Source organism: Schistocerca nitens, chromosome 7 (genome assembly GCF_023898315.1).
Source record: "Schistocerca nitens isolate TAMUIC-IGC-003100 chromosome 7, iqSchNite1.1, whole genome shotgun sequence".
Taxonomy (NCBI): Eukaryota; Metazoa; Arthropoda; class Insecta; order Orthoptera; family Acrididae; genus Schistocerca; species Schistocerca nitens.
Genome location: NC_064620.1, coordinates 307,598,327 through 307,603,326, shown reverse-complemented (window position 1 = coordinate 307,603,326; position 5,000 = coordinate 307,598,327). Strand labels below are relative to the sequence as shown.

At 55.4% G+C, this 5,000-nt stretch overlaps 1 non-coding gene across 1 annotated transcript in view; it reads left to right on the top strand.

Moving 5' to 3' along the window:
- The first annotated feature begins 4,620 nt into the window (after nt 1-4,620).
- LOC126196959 (small subunit ribosomal RNA) overlaps nt 4,621-5,000 on the top strand; it is a 1,909-nt gene continuing 1,529 nt past the window's right edge. The window contains exon 1 of the ribosomal RNA XR_007539378.1: nt 4,621-5,000. This exon is cut by the window's right edge and continues 1,529 nt beyond it. This is a non-coding gene — a ribosomal RNA (small subunit ribosomal RNA).

Sequence of the window (5,000 nt, the reverse complement as noted above, 5' to 3'; positions counted from 1 at the left end):
CCAGGCGGACGGTGTCGGCCCACCGGTCGGCGCGTCGCGTGGAGGCGGCGGTGTCGGGCGGTCAACGGTACGTTTTCGCCGTCCCCCCCGGCGTGTGGTAACACAGCGTCCACCGCCGTACGGTGAACGACAATACCTCTAAACAATGGATGTGAAATAAAATATAATAACACATGATGCTTCGCAAGAAAATAGACTTGGGATAGGGTGTGTCGTTGGCAAGTCCCCGGGGCGGCTAGTGTGGGTGGTGATAAGTCTGTAGACAGCGAACTAGACGGCAGCAATAAATAAATGCCATATAAAGAAGGGGAGAATGGTGGCAGCACACCGACGTATGTTACATACGACAGCGCCATCTGTGAAATAGCCAGGCCACTAGGGCGTCTATTTGGGGACGCCACCATACCGCCCCCTGTGGGACGACGTTGACAGTGCCACCGAGGGGCACAAGAACGACATCTCTCGGAATGTGACTACACTACATTGACATGCAGCCCAGATACGACACCTCCATCTACAGGAAGTGAACGCAACAACGCCAACCACACAGCATCGCCACCTATGAAAATACGACGAAACCACATGCAATACAGCCATCTACGCGAATCTGGCAACACTACATCCACCATGTCGAGCGCACCACAAACAATAACGCCATCTAGGCCTCCTGCAACGGCGATACCGCCATCTATGAGACGCCAAGCTGAATACGACATCGATGGGCGCACAGTACACATTGTCCGACGCCACCCACAAAGACGGCATCCTCTGTCCACCACGAAGTCGTCGACCGACAATCACGCCACCCGCACCCGTACGTGCCCCACCCCACCCACCAAAATCGCAAGTCCAGCGGATGAACGGCGGACGTTTCCCGCACTCGTAAGTTGCAATCCACACCTATATCTTGCGTTTCATGAAGAGTTTTATCCAATATTCGACATTCCCGCTGTCCCTAAACGTGCTCTAAGTCTGTGCGCGACCGCGTCGCTCACTGTACGGATTCCGATGCTGAGCGATCAGCTATGGGCCGCCCCATCCACGTCGGTCCCCGTGGGCGTTGCACTCGCAGTCGCAAAGACTCTGGGCAATGGCTATGTGCGCTCCGCAATATATTACTGGGACGAGTAATGAGGGTCCGAGCCCCCAGTGTGGGGAAAGTGTTTCGCAGCCCTGACCCACCGGCACGGTGTTGCGTCCCCCACCTCAAACATGTGACGTAGTCACACCACCGGTTTTGACTAATAGACAGAATGTTTATAATCATATGCCATACACCGGGGGACGATGCCGCGAGGTGTAGCTAGCTAGTGCAGTCGCACCGCTACTACTGTACAGAGATAGAACAGGCATTGACTATACATACATTAAGCTTATACACGGCGGTGCTTAGTAATACGCGCAGTCATCGGAATATAGATAACACATACAACTGTCCCTATACATGCTGAACGTCTGTGCACACAATGTCAACCACACGTCACCCACACACTCCATCACCCACTAGTCTATGCCTGTAACAGACGCAGACACAACATCTAAGTACCAGCATGGAACAACATCCAGTGCATCCTCTCGGCCACAGTACACCATCCACACTATGATAACCAGACCGGGACGTCGAACCAGAAAACTGAATATCCCACTCTTCCTACAACCACCATTGCTCAGATACGCCACCAACACCCACACATGTCCTACACAGGGGTGCACCCAACAGCACCACACTGCCGCATCTCACAGCACATAAACAATGGCAGGAATGAAAGACACAGGTGTGCCACTCCTTTGCCACAAACACAGAACGGGCGCGCCACCTGCCATGAGCCACAAGTGCAACTGACGTGACATATCTGATAGTGCCTCAGGCGTCCACTTACTACCATCACTATCAACGAACCTCGCCACCCCACCCCCCCCCCCCACACACACCATCCCTTAACCCAACTTCTGCCTTAACCTAACCCAACTTCTGCCTTAACCTAACCCAACTTCTGCCTTAACCTAACCCAACTTCTGCCTTAACCTAACCCAACTTCTGCCTTAACCTAACCCAACTTCTGCCTTAACCTAACCCAACTTCTGCCTTAACCTAACCCAACTTCTGCCTTAACCTAACCCAACTTCTGCCTTAACCTAACCCAACTTCTGCCTTAACCTAACCCAACTTCTGCCTTAACCTAACCCAACTTCTGCCTTAACCTAACCCAACTTCTGCCTTAACCTAACCCAACTTCTGCCTTAACCTAACCCAACTTCTGCCTTAACCTAACCCAACTTCTGCCTTAACCTAACCCAGCTTCTGCCTTAACCTAACCCAACTTCTGCCTTAACCTAACCCAACTTCTGCCTTAACCTAACCCAAGTTGCGCCCTAACCTAACCCACGTTGCGCCCTAACCTAACCCACGTTGCGCCCTAACCTAACCCACGTTGCGCCCTAACCTAACCCACGTTGCGCCCTAACCTAACCCAAGTTGCGCCCTAACCTAACCCACGTTGCGCCCTAACCTAACCCACGTTGCGCCCTAACCTAACCCACGTTGCGCCCTAACCTAACCCACGTTGCGCCCTAACCTAACCCACGTTGCGCCCTAACCTAACCCACGTTGCGCCTTAACCTAACCCACGTTGCGCCCTAACCTAACCCACGTTGCGCCTTAACCTAACCCACGTTGCGCCTTAACCTAACCCACGTTGCGCCTTAACCTAACCCACGTTGCGCCTTAACCTAACCCACGTTGCGCCTTAACCTAACCCACGTTGCGCCTTAACCTAACCCACGTTGCGCCTTAACCTAACCCACGTTGCGCCTTAACCTAACCCACGTTGCGCCTTAACCTAACCCACGTTGCGCCTTAACCTAACCCACGTTGCGCCTTAACCTAACCCACGTTGCGCCTTAACCTAACCCACGTTGCGCCTTAACCTAACCCACGTTGCGCCTTAACCTAACCCACGTTGCGCCTTAACCTAACCCACGTTGCGCCTTAACCTAACCCACGTTGCGCCTTAACCTAACCCAAGTTGCGCCTTAACCTAACCCAAGTTGCGCCTTAACCTAACCCAAGTTGCGCCTTAACCTAACCCAAGTTGCGCCTTAACCTAACCCAAGTTGCGCCTTAACCTAACCCAAGTTGCGCCTTAACCTAACCCAAGTTGCGCCTTAACCTAACCCACGTTGCGCCCTAACCTAACCCACGTTGCGCCTTAACCTGCCCTGTAATTGTTAGTTATATGAATCTAGGAATTCGTGTAGCGTTGCCTAATTGCAACCATCTCAACATAGTTCACTTCGCGCACACTGTGGTGTTCTGCGTATTGATTCATTTTACGGTGCGTACCCTCACATCTTGCGAGTGTTGCTTACTTTCCACATGGTCCCGCTATCCACTGTATTGTGTACTGCAATAGGACGTATATCGCCCCCGCCCCCCCCCCCCTCCCCTCCTGTCACCTCTAGCTCGTCGGTCAGGAGTTCGCGTGTTGAATGCGCTTCGCAGCTGTGCAATGGCATTCGCATACGTACGCTGGCCACCTTCCACGTGTTCTTTCGTGCACACGTCGCAGCGTGTATGTATGCTGATGGAGTGCGTCGTGACACACAACATCCAGGCATGCAAGACTCGTAGAAGTCGCAAATGTAGATGGATGTCTACGTTTGCTGCCCAAGTTACGCAAATGAACTGGAAATCCGTTGTTGCGCGGTTGTTCGCGCTGGAGGTGAATCGTTGATATCGACGATCGGTACAGGTATTAACCGGTTGCTTCAGCGACACCCGTCATACCCACGAACGTGAGTGGGCATGTGGGTATGAAGCGATACGCGGCGGTGGCTGGGTGGGACCGTCCCCGGCCGGTGAGGGGGGGGCGCCCGGCGTGCTGGCCGCGCGCTGCGTGGGCGCACGCGCGGCAGCCGGCTGGTGGGGGCGCCCAGTGGCAGGCGCGCCGGCTGACGGACGCGGCAGGCGGCGCATCTGCGTGCCGGCGCACCCAGCGCGCGGCGCCGTGCGGCCAAAGTGGGTCCTCCCGGGCCCGGTGCGAAGCGCGGTGGACATCTGCAGTGTGCTGGTCCGATTGAGGACTGTGTGCGTTGAGGATGCGCCGCCGCCCGGCACTCGGCGCCGCGACGCCGTCTGCTGCTCGGTCGCCCCCGCGGTTCTCGCAGGTGGTTTGTATCGCAGCTGTGCGGATGTGTTGGCGCGTGCGCTGTGCTGGGAGAGTTCGCTTTGGCACCCAAGTGGGGCTCTGCCCCTCTGTGGCGCTGGCGTTGGAGCTGCCCGGTCACTGTTTGTGGCCGCGTGTTGTCTCCCGCCGGCAACACCACGACAGCACGCTCCCGGGCCTCTGTCGGCAGCGGCAAGCTCAGTTGGGAGCACGGGTGGTCGCACTGAAAGCGTCTACTCGCCTATCTCCGGGCGATTGCGCCTCTCTCGAACCCGACCAAGTACTTAGGACGGCGCTGCGCGCCGCCGGGACCTGAGAGGGTTTCGAGGTGTATCGTGCAGGGGAGCCCAGCCTCCTCCTGTTTGCAGAATAATTGAGCGGACGCTTGCGTGTTCGCGCGGGCCCCCGGGACACACTCCCGGGCGGCCGGCTGCTCAGCTCTAGTTGACGCAGCTCCCTGGTTGATCCTGCCAGTAGTCATATGCTTGTCTCAAAGATTAAGCCATGCATGTCTCAGTACAAGCCGCATTAAGGTGAAACCGCGAATGGCTCATTAAATCAGTTATGGTTCCTTAGATCGTACCCACGTTACTTGGATAACTGTGGTAATTCTAGAGCTAATACATGCAAACAGAGTCCCGACCAGAGATGGAAGGGACGCTTTTATTAGATCAAAACCAATCGGTCGGCTCGTCCGGTCCGTTTGCCTTGGTGACTCTGAATAACTTTGGGCTGATCGCACGGTCTTCGTACCGGCGACGCATCTTTCAAATGTCTGCCTTATCAACTGTCGATGGTAGGTTCTGCGCCTACCATGGTTGTAACGGGTAACGG